At 33.9% G+C, this 23,028-nt stretch overlaps 1 pseudogene across 1 annotated transcript; it reads right to left on the minus strand.

The window, feature by feature from the left end:
* Positions 1 to 2,872: 2,872 nt before the first annotated feature.
* Positions 2,873 to 23,022, minus strand: LOC148948101 (uncharacterized; annotated as a pseudogene). Its single transcript, XR_016142347.1, has 3 exons — positions 23,005 to 23,022; positions 8,706 to 8,858; positions 2,873 to 6,047 (listed from the first exon to the last, which is right to left on the minus strand). The product of XR_016142347.1 is annotated as an uncharacterized LOC148948101 (transcript).
* Positions 23,023 to 23,028: the final 6 nt, after the last annotated feature.

A 23,028-nucleotide genomic window follows, 5' to 3' on the forward strand; every position in this document is an offset into this window, starting at 1 on the left:
CTGGTCTGAATAACACATGGGTGTTGTCAGCCATACTCCTTTTACTTTTTGCTCGTTTTGAGTTTGACTAGGCTATCTATTGTAATTTCTGTTAGTTTTGGGCTTCATTTATTTGTTAATGGTGATTTGTGGAAGTTTTACAATTGGAAGATAAGAAAAACAAACTCGTAGAATTTGACAACACTTTTGTCCACAAAAACTTAAACAATTTAGAATTGGTTGGTTCCCAAAGCCAACTATCGTTTCAAAGGATAGCCAAACCTTCTTAAACTTTTTGGTGCCATATATTTAAGCTTAATTTTGATGATTGGTCCGCCTGTATTTTTTTTCTTCTTTATTTTTTTTTTTAAATTTGGCACCCACTACTGCCAAAAATTGCAGAAGTTGACATGGAAGTCTTTTCAACACAAATGGATTTTTTTTTCAAAGTTTTTAAGATACTTCTGGTACGTAAATTCCTCTTTTTCCCGTTCCTTAGCAATTTTCAAAGAAACTAAAAAAAAAAACTAAAATAAAAGTTTCAAATTTAGGAACCTTATTTTCCACAGGGGGGGGGAAGGTATTTTCCTTGAGGATATTTTCCACGGGAGTTATTTTCCGTGGGGGGGGGGAATTTTCCGGGAGATTAAAAACCCCCCATTCACTATAGTAATTAGTTTCATTTTAATGTCTTCGGTACCATAGGCTATATTTGGCTTTAAAATACCATTATTTATCTATCTATCTAATACGCAGAATAATTGTACCAAACACATTTTGCATGCAGACCCGCTATACTTTACCCCCCCCCCCCCCCATAATGTGCAAATCTATAGCCCAAATTTATAAAGTAACGAAGAAACTAAAAAAAAAAACGGTGTGTTCTCAAACTTTACACAGCGTAAACTTGAGAGAGTGGCGCATAATACACAAGTTCCAAAATTCCTTCCCCCTGCGGAAATTAAAAAGACAAAACTCAAATAAAATTCTCAAATTTGGAAAGCCTTATGTTCCACGGTGGGGTCTTTTCCAGGGGGGGGGGACGGGTATTTTCCGGGGAGGTAATTGCCGGGCGGGACGCATAGAACCTAAAAAAAGAGCTTTTGTTTCATCTGATATGTAGAGAGTACTATGATAATTTAACAGTGACTACTCAGGATATGCCTTTATCAAATAATTACAATTACGACAAGACTGACAGGAGAGACAACCTCGAAAAATACAATTCTATTGTGAGAAGACGTGCCAAATGCCCATCCAGAAAAAAGAGCAAGGGTGAATATTTTGTTGGATGACAATTTGTTTTCCCCCTTTTTTGCCCGTTTTGAAAGTCTGTAGAGAAGACAACAATCAATTTGTATGCCCTCCATCAAACACTACAAATATACTGCAACCACATGACGTTGCTTTTCCTGCTCCAATGAATATAGCTCCTGGAAAATCTAGAATCAAATGGGAAAGTAAATTTTAAGAATGACTTCACCAATTGCTTCTCAAGCTCCAGTTATCCGAGAATACCCAATTACGGCCCAAATAACTCCACTAGAAATTGTGGACGATATCAGCAGTTTCATTGTCTTGTGAACCCGCAGATTTGACAAACACGCAATGAATATCCCACACAAACGTCTTAGCATTGCACCGGAGAGAAGCATCAGGGTTGCAGAAGAGTCGACTGGTGAGTTCTATACGACTGACGTATCAGGATGCGAGTGGGAGTCTGAAACGGAAGTTAATGAGCCAGTTGGCGTTGACCCTTCTATTGTCAAGTGGGGGAGTAGCCAAAACGCGTTTGTATAACCCACCAGCCTGTGTGGATGGACATTGGTCGTAAAATTCCTCATGGTTCGTATTTATAAATATTTTCTGGTGTTGGAGGTATATGCTCTTTCTTCTAACGGCTTGCTGAACGTAATCTGCCGGTGGAAAGAAAAGGATAGGTCCTTCATTTCTCCAGGATGAAAGACTCAGCATCCATCCGTACCGACCAAGTAGAAGGGGATTTTCCAGTCCTTCGACTCATGACACGAGATTTTTATTTGATCCTGACTCTGGTCATCTGATACTTCACTAATTTGACCTTTCTTAACCTTTTAATTTTAGAAGTAATTATTTCTATGAAAAAATCATGTTTTTTTTCAAACTGTAGGTTTGATGGCACAGGAATCCAAACTCCTCCAACTAGTGCTCAAATCAACTTGTCAAGGTTTTCAGTGTTCATTAAAAACACCAAGAGGTATCTGTTAAATATTTGTACAGTTTTCACAATATGAACATCGGCAGTTTGGGACAGTTCCCATTCGTTACAAAATGACAAATTCCCCAACCACCAAAAAAAGTGTTGAGTAAATACAAGTTTAAACAAAAATATCACAACAAATTCTCGATTTTTTCAAGATAATTAGTTCACAGTTACCTTTTCTAAGATACCGTACTATGCAGTTTTTCACGTACTTTCAGACTTGTGCTTTGCGCCCAAGGACATCTAATAGCCGAAAGACTCTTGCACAGTTAAGATCCTTATTTTAATTAGCAGATACACCCCCTCCTCCAAGTGGAAATCCTTGCTAAAATCACGACTCTAAGGATGTATTTCCTTAAACACAGACATGTGAAAGCTGTATCCAGGTTGAATTGCAAGATAAAGAATCATGTAGCCTTAATTTGTCTTGGAAGCCTCTTTTGATGAGTCATAAATAAACTATTGGATTCAGAAGAATTCAATGATTCTGTTCCCAATACCAGGCAGTACAAAAGCAGTAGACTAGCAAGGAATAAGCAAGAGTAGATTTGCAGTGCTCTTGCTATTCTTCTGCTGCAGTCAGGTTACAAAACTGGACTTATTTTGAAGCAGCTAGAAGACTCATAATCAATTTTTACATTGATCTTTTACCAAAAAACCGTTTTATTATAAAAATAATCACAATTTAACTAAATAAGAAAATACTAGAAATTACAGAACTCAGTGCCATATGACTTAAATGAAAAGTAAATGCGACAAATGAAACATGAAATTTCAATGTGTTGATGTATCATGATGTATTCTATCAATAAATAATATAAAATTGAATAATATAAAATTGATTCCATTGAAAGCGTAAAACGGGATCTATTACATTTCAAAAAGAATTACAAACAAACTAGCTGATGTTATATTGGGAAGAAGAGTATATTTCAAACTGATCAGAAGATGGGATGTTTAAGGGTGCAAAACGAGGAATTTTTTCATTTGGGTGCCCTTGCGTAAATATAAATTCGATACAGGCACAAGTAGATTGGCGATGATTTCGTACCTGGAATCCAGCTACCAAATGGCTTTAATTTGAATACTTAAATTCAGTCATACGATTTCACATAATAGGTAATTTCGAAGGTAATTGTAATAGAAATTACCTATTACATGGAAACTACCTTTCCATGACGATCAATAAAAATTCGAATAGAGATATATCCTTCTGCTGATCAGCAGTATTTCTCAAATGACGGTCACTGTGCATGTAACCAAAATATCCAGTATTTTTGTGAATTGTCACTGTCTAATAAAAGGATTTATCCCCATTCGATCTCTTATTTATTTTGCATATTTGAAATCTTTTACAGACACACGGTCTTGACTCAATAATTCAGTAACAGAAACAAATGCAATTATTAAACGCTTTTTCAAAATATTTGTTTTAATATATTCCTACAAATATTTATTAAAGTACGGCATATTATTCTTACATACTTGAGATTTGGGTTTTGTTTTGAAACAAATGGAAAACGATAACTTTTTGTTTATAAAGATTCAATCTTTTCCTAGAATGAGTTGTCTGATGAATTAGCTAAAGCTGTTAGCACTTTTAAAAAAGTACTTCAGTAGCCGTTCTTAAAAGGTTGGGACAAACAGTCAGACTTTAGCGTAACGAGCAAAATATTCAAGAGGGGGCAACACTTCATATACAGAATAATTTCTGTTCGTTCCCTCCCCTCCCCAAGGAAGACTGACTCCCTCCCAAAGGAAGACTGTCCCTCCCCAAGGAAGATTGTCCCAATGGAAATCCACCCCAAGCCCAAACTCCCCCCCCCCAAAAAAAATATCTGTATATTTCCCAATAGCAATCACTATACGTAAATTTCAGGCCTCTCTCCACGGAGTGTGGAAGGTCATTTTATCCCTAGAGACATATTTATTTGATCTTTAAACTATACTGAACAAAATGGCTACCTTAAAATTTTGATCAGATACCTTTGACAAATAAATGGCTGTGGGAGGGGGGCCAGTTACCCTCCAGTCTTTTTTCAGTTAGAAAGGGCACTAGAAATTTTAATTTCCGTTCGAATACACTTTCTTCCAATTTTCTAGGACCATTTTATCAATACTATCATCCCTGGAAAAAACAAAACAAAAAAAAAACAACAAATGAACACAAATCCACGATCTTTCTTCTGGCAAAAATAACAAAATTCCAAATTGCTGTATATAGCAGCTTGAAACTTCTACAACAGGGTTCTCAGATACGAAGGATCTGATGGTGTAATTTTTATCAAGATTCCTTGACATTTAGGGGGTGTTTTCCCCCTATTTCAAAAATCAGGCAAATTTTCTCAGGCTCGTAACTTTTGATGGGTAGAAGTACACTTAATTATATATTTGGAATCAGCATAACAAGCTGATTCTTTTCATACTTCTATTGATATCAAAATTCTGTTTTTAGAGTTTCGGTTATTATTGAGCTCAGTTGCTAATTACTTAAGTTTGTTACCACGAACTGTTTGATAAATACTCGCTCTTTTCCTAGAATGAGTTGTCTGATGATAAATCAAATGGAATACTCTTAAGTACTATCAGTATGAATTCTTTGATGTCTAATGAAAATGCTCTGTTCAGTAAAACTCTTCTATAACTCATCAAATTTATATGGTCTGTCACCTGTATGTACTCTTCGGTGGATTTTCAAAGAGCCTGACTGAGAAAAACTCTTCTGACATGTATCACATTTATATGGTCTCTCACCTGTATGGACTCTTTGGTGCGTTTTCAAATAGCCCGATTCAGAAAAACTTTTCTGACATGTATCACATTTATATGGTCTCTCACCTGTATGGACTCTTTGGTGCGTTTTCAAAGAGCCTGATGCAGAAAAACTTTTCTGACATGTATCACATTTATATGGTCTCTCACCTGTATGTACTCTTTGGTGGCTTTTCAAATAGCCTGATTTAGAAAAACTCTTCTGACATTTATCACATTTATATGGTCTCTCACCTGTATGGACTCTTTGGTGGCTATCCAAATTACAAGAGTCAGAAAAAATCTTCTGACACTTGTCACATTTATACGGTCTCTCACCTGGATGTATTCTTTGGTGTATTATTCAAAGAGTCTGATGTAGAAAAACTCTTCTGACATATTTCACATTTATATGGTCTCTCACCTGTATGTACTCTTTGGTGCCTATACAAATGGCTGGATTTAGAAAAAATATTCTGACACACCCCACATTTGTGAAGTTTTTGTCCAGTATGTGTTACCTGACGTCTTTTATTTTTTTTCCGCTTTTTCGTAAACAAGCGACTATTCAAACATGTATTCTGATGATTGAAGTCTTTTGCTTCAGTTTTAGATTCAAATAAATTTAAGGAGACGCTAGTAGAGGGAACCTGTGGAGCAACTAGGAATATATTTCCCCGCATGTTTAGTTCAGAGACGTTTTGTGAAAAGTGTCCTTGTAAAAAAAGATGTTGTCTCATATCACCAATAAATTCTCGTAAACATATGGGACATCTTCTTCTTTCTCCCATTCGGTGCTCCAGATTGTGAACTACAAAATCTCTGTAATCGTGAACTACAGCTGGACAGACAACACATTCTATCGGTGAAAGTTCTTCACAGCCAGTGTCTATGTGAAGATCTAGCAATAGAAAGGATTTCTCTGCTTTTCCACAGGAATCACAACGCCAGATGCCTGCTGTTAATTCTTCTATAGCCCTCTTTGTCAGTTTTCTCACCATAACAATCAGTTTTGGGCCTGAGATTTGCGGTGGAGTAATGCCATCAGAACAGTCCACGGTAGAACGGATTAACCCTGAAATAAAAAAAAATATAATTAAATAAAACAAAAATAGATCAAATAAACATAAATTAAAGCAACATTAAATGAAAAAAAAACATTACATAAATACTGCCTCTGCTGAAAAAAACAGGAAAAAAAACAACCATCTTAGATGGTTAGAAAGGTTTTAACAAATAAATAAACCTATTCTTTTCTTATTTTACTTTTTGAGATAAATTTATTGGCAAGTTTTACTGGAAAAACTTGTAAATTCAATATATAGAAACTTTCTGAATCTAACAAGACAAAAATTTTCTTTTATAATGTTTACTTAGAAGAATAATTTCGCGACATAATTACCGAAAGTCTAAGGGCCATTGAAGCAATAAAATTGTAAGCAGCAGTAATTAAAAGTGAAGTTCTGAGGATGGACATTTGTAGGAAAATGGTCAACTGTCCCCTTTTTATTCTGATTTTCGAAAAAAACTTATGTTTGTGCTGAATAGAAATTTCAGCTTTTTGTTGACAAATAGCATTTCTTTGCAGGATATTTACTTTATTTTTCTTTATATCCACGTTAATTATTTTTGCGTATTTGGGACACTCCTTTGAGACACAAAAATTTCGGAACACTGATTTCAGCAAAAAATTCTTGCGATAGAAACGGCCATTATATTGAGATATTTGATGACAAGTAGGTTCTAGGTACAGCTTAATAGTACTTAAAAAATAGCATTAAAATATTTGCAAATTCCCCTTTGTTATTCACCTCTGGAGAAAAACATTCCGCAATTACGCTCCCCTTTAACCAATCTGAAGTTCTGCATACTTAAACAATTCAAATAAAAATTCTTTCTTCCGGGTATGTGGCTGCAATTTATAACAATTCTTCCAGTAATAATCCCAAAAACTATAACCTGTAAAAGACAGTATTTCTCCCTTTCTATTTCACCCAACATTAAATTCATGCTATAATTTTATTATTAGTCATTCTAAAAAGTGACCGGAAGAATCAGAAAATTACAGAAAAATTCAAAAAATTAAGCATATTAAATTAAAAAATATTTTTTAATGACAGAGGAGAAACATTAAAAAACAAGAAGAAAATGTTTTGGCATTACAGAAATTACACAAAAATGTGAGAATTATGTTTTCAGAGTTGACTCTGCTGGCAGTCTGGTTAGCTGGCAGTCTCTCGCTGGAAAAGTGCTCAGGAATGAAACTGAAGCAAAAAATTTGACAATAAATTTTTGGAGAATAAACAAAAATTTTATGACACATAAAGTTGAATAATAAAATTGGATATTCCAAGTGATGAACCTAACCAACTGAAAAAAAAACGATGTAAAAGAAAAGATTCAACAATACCATGTTACGCTAACCTGTCCCTGAAGATATTAAAAAAAAAACTAAAGCAACAATTGAGGCCTAAGCTATATCAATACAATTTTCCTGTAGTGTTTATTCCAGTACAGCCAGCAGTATTTTTTTCTTGTGTCACTACAGTTCTTTTGGATACACTTTTTAAAAATTTTCCATTACTTTGGGTCAAGAGGTTTTGGTTTATTAGATCATTACATCTACAACTACGAGGAGATATTATAATTCTCCAGTTCAGAGTTTTTTGACAATGGGTCAGTGATGTCGGTTTTACACTTCCTATTCTCACTATAACCTAATTGCACCCAAAAAACATATTTTTCTGTTTTTCTCTTTGAATAAAATTAGTTTATTTTATTATTACACCTCCACCCAATTATTTAATTACAACACGAAAAAAGAGAAATCTCAAAGCAGCGCTTGCTTTGACCATCCTGATCCAAATTTGCCAGCTGATACACCCTTTTTAAGCATCAACAACATCAAAGTTCAACAACAACATTAAAATATGACTGTTAAAACTAAAATGAAAAACTTTAAAACAGTCCCACATCCTTACTTCAACGAATCTGACATAAAACCGGACATTAAAAAAAAGAGAAAATATTGACCCAACAGTGCTATATTATTATAGAAGACATTTAAATAGGCAAAATTGAAAAAACAAAACAACTTTGCTTTGCCTACGCTGTGCTGGTGCAATGTTTATGTAGCTTAAGAAGGGCAATTAAACCTCAAATGAATCTCACAATAAGCTTTTCTTCTCTCATTTTTCTGCACTTTGCAATAGTTATAATGTGTTTCATACCAATGCTTTATGTTTTTAGACGTTTTTAAGATTTGTTCTAGCAAGCTGTTTCACAATTTAGCCTTATCTTGAAAATAACTGGTGTTTGCAGAAAAAAAAACGGCAAAAATATAATAAAAAACGAAAACTAAAAGACGCAAAGAATGCAAAGTTAAAATATTATAATAGAAAATCATATGCGCGCCAGTAATTGAAACTGATAAATATCATCATAAAAATATCAAATAAAAACTTTGCTTTGCCTGCGCTTTACCAGTGCAACGTTTTAGTAGCTTAAAAAGGGCAAGTGAACCGTAAATGAATCTCACAAGAAACATTTTGTCTCCTATTTTTCAGTGCTTTGTGTTTAAATTTCTTTGATGCAGTTTCCTAGGAGTGAAAACTAAAACTTAGCCTTAATATATGTGTTTGGCAATGCTAGTCAAATGCTTTAAAAGATGAAAAACTATTAACAATTTTTCTTATTGAAAATAATGTCACAACAATGTTAGTTTCAAAGATACCTTCACTATCCAGTTCTGGGGAGTCTGACTCCAACGACAAAGTGGAAGACCCGGGTGAAATACAGACATATAGATTTTGAGACTCAGTTGACAAAGTGGAATTATAATTTTCTGTGAGCGTTTTGGTATCACTTGGTGAAGTATCAGGAGCTTCTAGAAGAAAGAAAGATAAAAGAAGAGAGAGATAATAATAAAACTAAGCATTCTCTATAATTTACCCAGAATAAATAAAATTCACAAAAAAGTTAAAAATATGGAAAATGAAACAAAACAATAGGCGTAAACAAATTCCTCAATAGTTTGATTATTACAAAATAAACTTGTAAAATCATAATTTTATTCACAGATTTCGTGTCAAAATAATTTCTAATTAATTTTAATAAAGAAATCCCTGGAGATAACAGATTTATTCTTACTCAGGACCATTTTCTAGAAATAAAGTGGAAAGAGTGTCAGTGGTTTACACACTTGATGTAAATTAAAAATGAAAAAAGTCTCATGAAAATTTTTGATCTTGCAATTGTTCAGTTTTAAAATTTTAATTCGTATTTATTGTTTTGCAATGATTTCAGATAGAAATCCAACCTTCATACAGAAATTTCGAAATAATACTTGAAAGCATCATACAATATTTCTTGTTTTATTATAAAAGGAAAAACGTCTTCAAACATGATCATTTCTGATTAAAACTGACTCTACAACATTATAAGTTGAATCATAGCTTCGCCACTACTATCCCCGTCCTTGGGAGCCAACTCAGACGCTAAAGGGGAGTTTCTAGCTGGAAGATTCACATGTACTATTTAATTGGTAGAAAATTTATACTACGATCAGACCATAAAAGCTTGCAGTACCTGCACACATTTAAAAACCCCACGGGCATTCTAGCTAGATGGATTATGAAAATCCAAGACCTAGATTACGAATTTGAACATTTAAAGGGCAAACAAAACGCAGCTTGCGACTTTTTGAGTAGATACCCAGAAAATATTCCGTCGGAAGATGAGGAAAATGAAGTTAACGCTATCAATGCTAAGAGCAAACACAAATGTAATAAAAACAAAGTCAAAGACGCAGTAAAGGAAAATAAGGTTAACTATTGTCCCTTGTCGTTATAAAATATAAAAAGAAAGCAAAAAAAGGACGAAATGCGTTCGGCGCTTATTAATTTTTTTGTGAATAACAATGCGTTACCGGATAAATTCAAAACTCTTGGAAAAGAGATAGATAATTTTTACTATGATCTTGATGAAGAGATACTGTGTAGAATCGTGACTGCTGAGACAAAAAGAAACCAAACTTCAAAACTACCTGTATTACCACAAAACTTAATAGTGCCTGCATTTGAATATTTTCATTCAGATATAGGTGGACATTTAGGAGTAAAGAAAACTTTCCATAAATTAAAACAATATTTTTACGTGCCGTCGGCAATGCCAAAACTTAAAGAATATGTAAGTACATGCGAAGCATGTAACTTAAGAAAAATCCCCCCAGCTTATCCTAATCCTCCAATGGGAAGGGTCCCAGTAGCAAAGTACCCCTTCGATATTATCTCATTTGACTTATACGGACGAGCGGGGCCTTGCCTGTTTCCAGCAGAGGCCATACTTGTATTCTTTCTGTTATAGATCACTTTTCAGGATTTACTTTTGCAAAAGCATTGAAAATTTAAGGTGCTTATGCCATCAGTAAGGCGTTAGCAAAATTATTTTTAAAATTCGGCATTCCTAATAAAATTTTGAGTGACAACGGAGGTAATTTTATTTAAAAGGTAACAAAAGACTTAATGAGTTTCCTCAATATAGAGAAAATGGTGACAGTTCCGTACCAACCACAAGCTAATGGTAAAATAGAAAATAGGCATAAAATATTTTCGAACGTATTAAGTATTTATACAAAAGACAAAAGGATCGACTGGGATCAATTCTTACCTTATTTAACTAACGTAATCAACACTGCTTATTCAGAAACAACCAAAGACAATCCATTTTATTTATTTTTTGGTCGTGATTTTAGAATCCCGTATAATGAGATTATTGAATCTCGGCAGTATTATAATAGCTCGGAAGATTACAAACAAGAATTCCTAAATATGATGAGGAAAACTTATAAAATAGTTAGGCATGAGTTGGAAAAATGTAAAATAAACCAAGAGCTAAGAAACCAACCCAAAGTCAAGGGGAGTATAGATTTCAAAGTAGGACACTTCGTTTACCTAAATAACGAGGCAAAAACGGAAGGAAAAAACTTTCCAACAAATATTCTGGACCGTACAGAGTAGTCAAAAAGTACGATAACGAATATACTTTTAAAACGGCGAACCCCAATAGCGGAAGAACGTACAAGGCGCATGTTAGCCGAATAAAAAGAGCCAAATTTCCAGAGAGATGGTTATCACATCCCTCCTCTACTGACTCATCAGATTCGGAAAACGAGCCACATAAATCAAGATGGTCATAGCTAGAACCCATTAATTTTAAACAAGATTATTTTTAAGGTGATTGTGGCGATAAAAACTGAAGAAGTCTTAGATATGAAAAATCTATTTATTGCCAAGCAGAAATCGCTAATACCAGGATTTTTTACAGAATTAAAAAGACCAAAAGATCAAATAAGTTATTCATCGGCGAGCGTGGGAGAGTTAGATAATACAGTATCTCCAAAAACCCAATTTTTCCCCGATGTAATTTTGAGCGCATGTCCCATCACCAGATTTCCAGACGATATGGTTTCCCCTGCAACACCAATAGAAAGGCCCCTGTGTTTACAACAAGAATTAAACAAAGTTTAAGAAACCCCCGGTATTACTGTAAAGAAAACTCCCCCAAAGATTCAACTAAAACAAACCTACGAGAAGCTCTGGGTTAAAAGAAATTTCCCATAAAAACGAGTCAAAGTACATTGCCCGAAAATAAAAATCCCAAAGATGACCAGCAAGGACAATATCATGACATAACTGTGTCAAAGGTCAAGCCTAAACAGTGGACTTCATGGAGGGAAATCCTAGTGCAAAAAATGCCCCACCCCCCTGAAGATATGGCCTTCAAACAGTGGAGGAACCCCGCAAAAACTATTGATTCCTCCCAAAGCTCTCAAGAATCTTTCAAATCCCCCGAGCTGAGAACTCAAGGCGAGGACTTAGAGAATAAACCTTCTACTTCTAGAGGAGTAAAAATTTACGAAGGAAGGGCAGGTGATACCTCAAAAAGTGCCACCTCTAAAAGTTCTAATCCGGATTCGTCGGAAACTAGTTCTGAAAAGTCTGACAGCGAATCAGACCATATAGTAGCTAAAGAAATAGAAAAATCAAGACCGACCTCAGCAGCCGCACACGGGAAACAAACGAAATTAAAAGGTCAAAAATTTTTTAAAAAACAATACAAAAATTTTGACCTTATTTCGCTAGAAAAACCGAAAAAGGAAAAACCGCAAGAAACAGAGGAGAAAATAACGACACAGTCAGGGAGAACAGTTAAAAAACCTGACAGATGGAAATATCCCTAATTAATGTAGACAAATTTCAAATCCCTTATGAAAAATCAACTTATGATCCACCATAATAAATCTAACCGTGTGCTAGTAAAGTTAACCAAGTCAATATTAATGAAAAAAAAAATAATACAAGTGATGTCAAAACATTGGTGATCAGAGAAAAAGGCCCAAAGGTAGGAAGCTCGTGGTCGACTGAAAACGACAAGTGGTGTAGGACCACGTTTTGTGGGAAGCCTGGGGAGGAACTCAAAGCCCATGTAGCTTTTAATTTGTTGTGGGCGTGCTTGCCCTCGTATTTTCTATGAAAAATCGACCCATGTCCTAACCAAGATGGATATTATCCAAAACAAGAAATTACCAGTACAGAAGCGTCTAATTATATGAAATATTTTGTCTTAGTGCAGATTATAATCGTTTTAAGCCTACACATAAAATAGGATACCAGTGTAATTATGTGCTGCACGCTTGCTTATTCATGTGTTTCTTACTCGAGAAATATAATGTAAAATTAAATTGTATAGCGATTATTAGCTATGCTTTAAAGTTATATCTCCACCAGTCATAGAGGTATATCACGACCAGAATAAAGCTCGAAAGTCCTAACTTTACTTTCCTACCCTATCTAATCATAAAATATTTATTCTGTTTTTCGCCTACAAATCAGTTTTCTTTGGCCAATGCCACAAAATGATTACATAATAAGAAATAACCTAAGTAAAAATTAAAGTGCCTTTGAAAAAAAAAATATAATAATAACAAAGCAGTAAACAAAAGAATTTTGCAAAAAATGGGTACAATTAATTATAAATTAATTCTAGAAACAAAAAATAAGATGAGGCTTAAGAATATCATCATAATCCTCGTTGTTCACGCAGTAGCCCAAGACATTGTAAAAGATGGAGTAATATTCAAGCATGAAAATTCATTGCTAACTAGCCATGACGCATGGAAGATCTTTATGAAATTGGACCCCAAACCCTTCGAGACCTTGTTTCAACAAGTAACAAGACTAGAAAGAAACACGAATGAACTCAAAGAATCGACCAATTTCTGGTGGAACATACTATTGACCGTATGTTTCGTATTCGCGACTTCCCAGACCATAAGAACCCTATTGAATTGTAATTACGGAAAAATCCTGAGACTAAGAAGGCGAAAACCAAGAGAAGAACACGGGGAAACAGCTGAAATGCAGAGGTTAAACCCGGAACCCTCTGAGAAGGTCTAAGCCAAGAAATAGGGAAGACATTAGAAAACGAGTGGGTGTAGAGGTCTCCACTCGTCCTTGCTATGTCTTGTTCCCTCATTGTAGTATCGTTTACGCAAAACCGTGTGGTTATGACGCTGCAACATGCGTTTCTTAAACAGCACGGACGTGCGTGAACAATGCAGGCATGAAACATGTTGTAAAATTAGACCTCAAAATTAACCATGTAGCATAAACTCTGTTTAAATGATTATTTCAAATCTAATGTAAAATTAACTGAGTGTTGAAGAAGTGTTGAACACGATAAAATCTTCGTTTTCTATACTAATATTAGTGAATTTATTTAATTCCGTCTCGTGGCGCAAAATTTCATGTACTCAGTCGATACACGACCTATTTGTATAAGGACTTCTCGTTTTAAAGAACGTTTGAGTCTGCGGAGTTATTTTATTTCAGGAATTGGAACGGCATTTCAGACACTAATCAGGACAATTCATAGACCAGTGCAAGTATAGCCCAGTAGCACCTATTTTCATCACATCTCGACCAACGAAGAGTACTCGCCATAAACCCCAAGAAAATCTCAACCCAACTTCGCCTATGAAAATTACGGATACCCTTTGATCAAGGAAACGATGATCATTTGAAGGAGAATAATTTTCCTCAAACTCAAATCATGTTATGTATCAGGTAGCAAATCTCAGTATCCAGTGCTTTATAGAACTATAAATATAACAACCCTGAGAATCCCATTATCTAGCATAAGATGTAAGTGAATACATCATCCCTGACAATAATATCGATGAACCCAATTCAGCAGACTTTCTACATATCGACGATTCACACGTTGAATCCCCTTCGACCCTTTACGAGATTACAGAGACATTAGAAATATGGACTTGGAAACCAACCATTGAATCATGTAACCAAAATAATCCCAATGACTAACCCCTGAGTGACAATGTACTCCTCCAAAAAGTTAAAGACAATATATTGAAGGAGTCACTAAAGTTTGATGTTGACCCATTCCAAATTCAAACATCATTTCCCCTATAATTTATCAAGGAGTCCCCATAAAAGCTAATGGGTACAAGCCATGCACAAAAAATTTTATGAACTAAAATCTCTAAGTGCGTGAAGGAACAATTTTACACGAGAAACTTATTCTCTATGTGATTAAAGACAACCCAAGAGTGAAATAATATGGGATAGTCAACCCTTCTGGCATCAACGGATTCCCAGTGCTCAAACCCTTAACAATAAGGCACCCTATGAACTATACAAAAACAACAGGTGAAAATTAAATTTAATGGCAAAATTCCACACACCTGTAACCAAAAGTATCATTTCCAGTATGATAATTGGAGATAATACTTCGTCCAAGATGGACTTAACCATACTCGAACAGATCTGTGAGGAAACTACATATGAATATTTTAAAACTTTGTTTCAACAATACGATACTAGTGAAGAACCATAATTCGCAACAGGAGGAGCGAGTGTGTAAAGAGACACGTATAGTGGTAAAATAGGTGTGAACTCATATCTGACAACTTAACAATTTTGATAATTTAATGTTGATATTACATAACAAACAGTCCAAGTGAAAGTGTTTTTGTCACCAGTGAAATGGTAAACATAATATTGTGTGTTATAAATCATTCATGAATGTACCGCTAGATGTTCAAGTATAATTAGGTGTAGTATTATCATGTTATTCATTCAATGTAGCATATATAGAAAGTAGTGTGCCATATTGACAGCAAAATAAAAAAAAAGCCTTGTAAAAAGTGAATTCAAAAAAAAAATCTTAAGTAAAGGTAGAATAGCCCCAACCTTGTTGATAATGTAATCAGTGTTAGATGTAGAAAAAAAAATCTTTAGTATAGTAGCTAGCCTAGAACCATGAATAATCTTAGTCCGGTAGATGAATTTTAGATAGGGAGGTAGCAAAAAAAAGAAAAAAAGTAATAGAGAAAATTTTTAGCACTCCCTGATTAAGCCATAACAAAAATATAAAATAATTATGTAGAAGAAATAGTTAATAAATGGCGAACATTTTAAAAGCCCAAAGGCAAGGAAATACTAATGACAGGACGTCATTAATTGATGGGAAGGGTAATATGTACTGTGAGCAAAATGCAACATATTTAAAATACCAAAAAAAATCCCTTCTTTCTAAAGATAATTCCGACTTCCTCTAATTAAGTTAAATCTAGTTTCAAAAATGAAAAGTCCTTAATCAGCAAAGAGAAAAAGTGCAGTCACTTTCGCAGGAAGTTTAAACGATAAGAACCGTATGAACTTCTAAATAATCAAAAATATGTGAGACGTATTATTGGATGAAGGGTTCGCATCCTTGGGGCCACTCGTGACAATTGTGAGCCAGTTCTTACAGCGCAAGACTAAAGAGCTAAGTTTGATAGTGGGGTAGAAGTGCTTTTAGAAGAGATTCGTGTTTGAGAATCAGGACCGCTGATCAGGACCGAGACAGAATTACTCGGCGTACGATCTTAGCATTTCTTTGATTGTTGTACCTCTGTCACCATTGTTGTCGTTTGAAGTGACTCACAGCTGTGCACCTAAATATGTAGGTCCCAATAAATCTATTGTTTTTTACCTGTGTTTATTTCACTTTATTTGTCTGCATCCAGCCTAGTAGCAGGTAATTATTACGCAAAATCTCCAACAACCTTCCCAGGGAATCTGATCTCCAGATAGCTCAAGAAAAAGAGGCCACGTTTATATGTCTACATATTCTATTTTCTCCCATTAATTGAGGGCGGCGCTAGTTTAGTTGACACAATCTTTAGCACTATAAGCAGCGCTATCGGATAACCTATAAAGTGTAAGTTCTCAGCCTTAAGGTACGATATTACATTTGACGCGGTCAATACTTATGACCACAATTAAGCCCAGTCCCTTTTCTTTTATAACCACAGTAAAAAAATTCCATCTCTACAGGGAGGGGGGGTTGAAACAGGCACAGTCAACTGTATCTAAAGAAGAGGAACTAGATTTGCCAGCAGATCATTTTGAAGATGGTCTCAGTGACTGTGAAAGTAAATGATTATTCTTCTATTATGATCCAGTGCTTAGTTAATTAAAACGTTACAAACAACTTTTTTACCTGTATTCAGTGCTTTTAATAATAAGTGAGAAATAACATAAATATGACATGATAAATGTTACTGAAAGCAGCTATTTAAATATACAAGGCTATTAGGGTACCATTTCTTAGGTTGAAATGTAGTAACAAAAAATTTGCTAATATGATTTTACTCACAACTAATGGTTATTTTTTTGCAGAATAGATGTCTGAAATCAGGTACAACTGTCCAAGTGCTGAGGTATTATCCAAGGCACAAAATTACCAAAGGGATGAACTGGAATATTTATTAAATAGATGAAACTCTAGATGCAGGAGTATTACTTTTTTCAAGCCCAATAAAATCGGAAACATCAAACACTGTCATCCAAAGCTGAAAGTGCAGCTTAAAAAGAAATGCCCAACTGGTATTGTGGCTACAGGGGAACTGTAAAACGCCAACTTTGCCCTATATTTCAAACAGAGTACCTTACTTTTACCAGTTTTTTGTTTTACAGTAATTTTACAATACTACAAATATGAAATTTGGATAAAGGCTACATTTGCATATTGGGGGGGGGGCAAATGTAGTGGAACTAAAGGTGAAATGTTAACTATAATAATTCTGCATATTATGAAATGAGAATTGTTTTCTTAAATGGTTTTCTTCTCAACAGTCCTAATTCTAGACTTAAACCAAAATGGTTTTAAAAAGTGCCTAATCATGGATATAAAACAAGACAATCTGATAAATGTAACATTGTGTATATAACAATGCAAAAATTTCATTGTTAGGTGTTTTCAAAGTGTTTATACATATCCCTTGGACTATAGGCTATGTGAGACAATCAGGAGGAAAATGGTGGTGGTTTACAAATAAATTAATTATCATATTTGAAGTAAGCATAAAACAGGAATCTGGAATAGTGTTCAACATACCTCTATGTCAGTCATGGAATCTTCCTAAATTGGCCTTTTCTTTTGCGTTGATTAAATCAATCCAAAAGGACCTTCAGGAGGGGGGGGGGAGGTAAGTCAGTATATTTGAAAGTGAATAACTAGGCTATAATCTTTAAAATGAACATAAAAGACAGTGAATTTACCTTGTCCCTGGAATCTTGAAGCTTACCCCCTTGTAATGAAGTCTTGCACATATGGTAAAAGTATTCTTTTGAGTAAAACCAATTAACTTTGGAATTCTTAAAAATAGAAATGGGTTTTTGGACTGCAATTATTTTACTCCTGCATAACACAATGTGAGTGTAATAACAAGATTCCTGCTTTTGATCTGCTTTCTTGGTGACATTTTCACCAATAATTTGTTATTACAAATTCAAAATGTGGTCTCTGTTTTGTCAAACAATTGAAATAAAAAAAAACATATAATATTTCTGATATATAGAATAAAAAACAAGCAATAAAAGTTACATTTTTAGAATCAGAAGATGCAAATATAACAGATATAATCAGAATAAGTGAATAAAACTAAAACACTGAAAGGAAATAGACTATATATCATAAAAGAATAATTGGTATTTCCAAAGAGGTCCTTCTAGGTAAGTCAATAACATAATAACTTTGACTGTTTGATCTTAAATAATATTAGTAGGCTAATAACTATATTGATGAATAGCTTAGATTTTTAGCTATTCATTGGTATATACAGATCTTCCCTATTCCTATTTGGTAACAAGATAAAAAAATTTTGTAACAATAAAATTTTGCCATCATTGACCTGGACCACAACACATCCAGCAAGGACCTTAATTTTGCTCTGAAGTGCAAATTAAGGTAATTAAGTTAGGAGAGAGACAAGGGGTTAGCAGAAGTAAAAATTGGAAGTATGATCCCAAGGGCTGTAACCAATATTTTTGTTGGGGTACAAAAGAATTAAAAAAACACATAAAAATATGCAATTGCATACTGCATACTTCCTTATGATTTCTGGGAATACTTCTGGTTCACACTGGTATTATAAAAGTAAAGAGTACAATTAAACTCTAAAATGAGCAGAATTTATTCTGCATAGGATGGGGACTGCCTATTCCTTATCCAAATTTCCCCCTCATGGTTGCTAAAACTTTGGAGGGTGCTCATCAAATCAGAAATTGAGAGTTTATATAGTCCTTTTTTTAGAAGTTAAAAGTGATTAGAGGCCAACCAGCAATGGTGGAGGGGGGAGAATTTTCTGCAAGGGGTATTTTTGTGGGGGCAAAGGATATTTTACATGGGTGGTACTTTCTAGGGGAGAGGGGTAGGCCTAGGCCTAAACACTGGCAACACTTAAGATGTGTTAATTAGTCTTTGAATTTCAAATTCTAAAGCTGTGTTTTAGATAAATCAGTCAACAATTTATAATTAGCAAATATAGTAAAAAAACAATAGGCTATGCAATTGAGCAAAATTAGGCTATTTAAAACTCAAACCCTTACATCTTGTTACCAAATAGGAATTGAGAAGAACTATATTTACCAATGAATAGTTAAAATCTCAGCTGTTTATCAAAATGGTTATTACTAAAATTGTTAAAGATCAAACACTCAAAGTTATTATTTTATTGACTTACCTAGAAGGAATTCTTAGAAATACCAACTATCCTTTTTTTTATGTATAGGCTATTTCCTTTCAGTGTTTTAGTTTTATTCACTTATTCTGATTATATCTGATATATTTGCATCTTCTTATTCTAATTATAACTTTTATTGCTTTATGTTTATTTTATAAATCACAAATATTAAATGTAATTTTTTCATTTCAATTGTTTGACAAAACAGAGACCACACTTAGAATTTATAATAAACTATTGGTGAAAATTTCACCAAGAAAGCAGATAAAAAGTAGGAATCTTGTTATTACATTCACAATGTGCTATGCTGGAGTAAAATAATTGCAGTTCAAAAACCTATCTCTATCCTTTAGAATGCCAAAGTTAATTAGTTTTACTCAAAAGAATTCTTTTACCACATGTGTAAGAATTCATTAAAAAAGGGGCAAGTTTCAAGACACCTGGGAAAAGATGAATTCACAGTCTTTTATGTTAATTTTAAAGATTATAGCCTAGTTATTCACTTTCAAATATACTGACTTACCTCCCCCCCCCCCCCTCCTGACGGTCCCTTTGGATTGATTTAATCAAGACAAAAAAAGGCCAGTGTAGGAAGATTCCATGACTGACATAGAGGTATGCTGAACACTTTTCCAGATTCCTGCTTTATGCTTACTTCAAATATGATTATTAATTTGATTGTAAACCACCACCACCCTCCTCCTGATTGTCCCACATAGCCTAAGTCCAAGAGATAAGCCTAAGTCCAGGAGATATAAACACTTTGAAAACACCAAAACATTGAAATTTGGCACTGTTATATGCACAATGCTACATTTATAAGATTGTCCTGTTTTATATCCATGATTAGGCACTTTTTAAACCTTTTTGGGTTAAGTCAAGAATTCTGGGCTGTTGAGAAGGAAACACAATTCTCAGTTCATAATATGCAGAATTATTATAGTCATCATATCAGCTTTAATCCCACTATATTTGTAAAAAAAAAACAGTTTTTCTACTCTAGAAGCCTTAATTTAAAGACTTTTGTTTTGAAAAGGGTTTCAGTGTGTACGAAAAACAACTAGCAATCTCTTGCTGGTTGATAACATTCAAATGTTTATTTTGAGTGTTTATATATTTATAAACATTTTTGGTCAAATCATCCCAATAATTATGATGTAGATAATTTTGGAAACCACAATGGCTTTCTAGGACAATCAATAAAAGTTCAAATAGGGATAAAATCCTTTTAATAGACAGTGTTACACAAACAGTGATAGAAATTCACAAAACATACCATATATTTTGGTCACATATGCAGTGACTGTCATCAGTATTCTACATAGGCTATGTAGTTTGCTCACTGCATGTGACCATAATATCTGGTGCTTTTTTTGTTAATTTCTTTTGAAAAAAACTAATTTTTTTTGCTGACAGTTTTTGGTAAATTTGGAGTAATTTATAGGCTAATACTGACTTAAAAATAAAATGAACATACTATTCAAACGGGAGTATACCCAATGGATATTATCTAAAAATTTCTATTCTATAGAATGTAAAAATAATATCCAACCATACTTAGTCATTGCCAAAACTATCCAACTAGTTTGCTATCTGAACAATCCTTTTAAGCAAGTAAGAAATTATCCAACTAGGAAAATAATTAAAATTTAAAAGAAAAATAGTTTTATCTTGCTAGCCAAATACAATAAAGCATAAGAGCCAACTTAGTATCTCTAACTAGGTGGATAATACTTTAACTTATTGCTTGCGATATATATATCTAACTAGACAGATAAGTCAATTCTTCATGCAAAATAGTGATAATATCCAACTATTCAGACAATTTTTTCTCTTAGACATACCATAAACATCTAACTTGGTGGATAATACTTTATCCTAGCCCTTCTGATATTAATCAAACTAGGTAGGCTAGTTAAGTAACTTCCTGCCCAGTTAAATATATATCAGAAGATCTAAGACTCAGCATTATCCACTTAGTTAGATATTCTTGCTGTGCCTAAGAGAAACAATTTATCTGGCTAGTTGGATATTATCCCAAAACTGTATAGCCTAATGGAATTTACTTATCCTCCTAGTTGGATATATATCAGGAGTGTTAAGACTTGGTATTATCCACCTAGTTGGATATTACCCAAACTGCTTAGAGAATCTTCTTATCTGCCTAGTTGGATATATATCAGAAACACTAAGCAACATTATTATCCAACTAGGTAGATATTCTCTCAGCCTAAGAGAAACAATTTATCTAACTAGTTGGATATTAACCCTAAACAGCTTAGAGAATCTTCTTATCTGCCTAGTTGGATATATATCAGAAACACTAAGCTACATTATTATCCACCTAGTTAGATATTCTTGCTGTGCCAAAGAAAAACAATTTATCTAGCTAGTTGGATATTATCCCAAAACTGTATAATGGAATTAACTTATCCTCCCAGTTGGATATATATCAGGAGTGTTAAGACTTGGTATTATCCACCTAGTTACATGTTCATGCTGTGCCTAAGAGAAATGAATTATCTGGCTAGTTGGATATTAACCCTAAACTGCTTAGAGAATCTTCTTATCTGCCTAGTTGGATATATATATATATATATCAGAATCAATAAGCGACATTATTATCCAACTAGTTAGATATTGTCTCTGGCTAAGAGAAACAATATATCTAGCTAGTTGTATATTATCACCAATCTGTATAGGCTAATGGAATGTACTTATCCTCCCAGTTGGATATACTTCAGGAGTATTAATACTTTCTATTATCCACCTCGTTACTTGTTCAAGCTGCGCATAAGAGAAATGAATTATTTGGCTAGTTGGATATTAACCCTAAACTGCTTAGAGAATCTTCTTATCTGCCTTGTTGGATAGCCTATATATATCAGAATCACTAAGCTACATTATTATCCAACTAGGTAGATATTGTCTCTGGCTATGAGAAACAATTTATCTGGCTAGTTGGATATTATCCCAGGACTGTATAATGGAATTAACTTATCCTCCCAGTTGGATATATATCAGGAGTGTTAAGACTTGGTATTATCCACCTAGTTACATGTTCTTGCTGTGCCTAAGAGAAACAATTTATCTGGCTAGTTGGATATTAACCCTAAACTGCTTAGAGAATCTTCTTATCTGCCTAGTTGGATATATATATATCAGAAACACTAAGTTACATTATTATCCAACTAGGTGGATATTCTTGCTGTGCCTAGGCTAATAGAAACAATTTATCTGGCTAGTTGGATATTAACCCAAAACTGCTTAGAGAATCTTCTTATCTGCCTATTTGGATATATATCCAAAACACAAAGCTATTTTATTATCCAACTAGGTAGATATTCTGTATATTGCATAGACAGTCAAATATTCAGCTAGGTAGGTAAAGGTGTAAGAGTCTTAAAAATGTTATTATCTGTCTAGCATGATATTTTATCTTGATACTAAGTGTAGTTGGATATTATTTTTACATTCTATAGAACATAATTTTTTTAAGAATATCCATTGGGCACCTTCCCATTCAACACTCTATATTACTGATCAAAATAAATGAACCTAGCCTAACATTTGATGCCCTTTTTTGGTTCTTTTCTGAATATAGCTATTTGCTTCCTTTTACTGAAATATAGCTCTTCCTTAAGGCAAATAGTTTACCCATTTTTCAAATTGGATAGCTGTGTTTTGTCATCTGATGCATAACATGCATGAATCCATGACATAATCTTGATTATAATTACAGCAAGATCCTTGAGGAAAGAGTGATAATTTAACTATAGCCTAGCCTATAGGCCTAACTGAGTTCCTAGCCCAGCCAAGCTGATGCTTATTATGCCATCACAAATAGTGACTGGGTCCAAAGACCTAGACGTTGCTGCAAACAAAATAATTTTTAACTTAATTTATTGCACTCCAAAATTAATAACACAAAGGTATTGGATACCTGAATAAACCAGCATTTTTGTAT

Source organism: Artemia sp. Qi Xiang Cuo, chromosome 10 (genome assembly GCF_049724085.1).
Source record: "Artemia sp. Qi Xiang Cuo chromosome 10, ASM4972408v1, whole genome shotgun sequence".
NCBI classification, from domain to species: Eukaryota; Metazoa; Arthropoda; class Branchiopoda; order Anostraca; family Artemiidae; genus Artemia; species Artemia sp. Qi Xiang Cuo.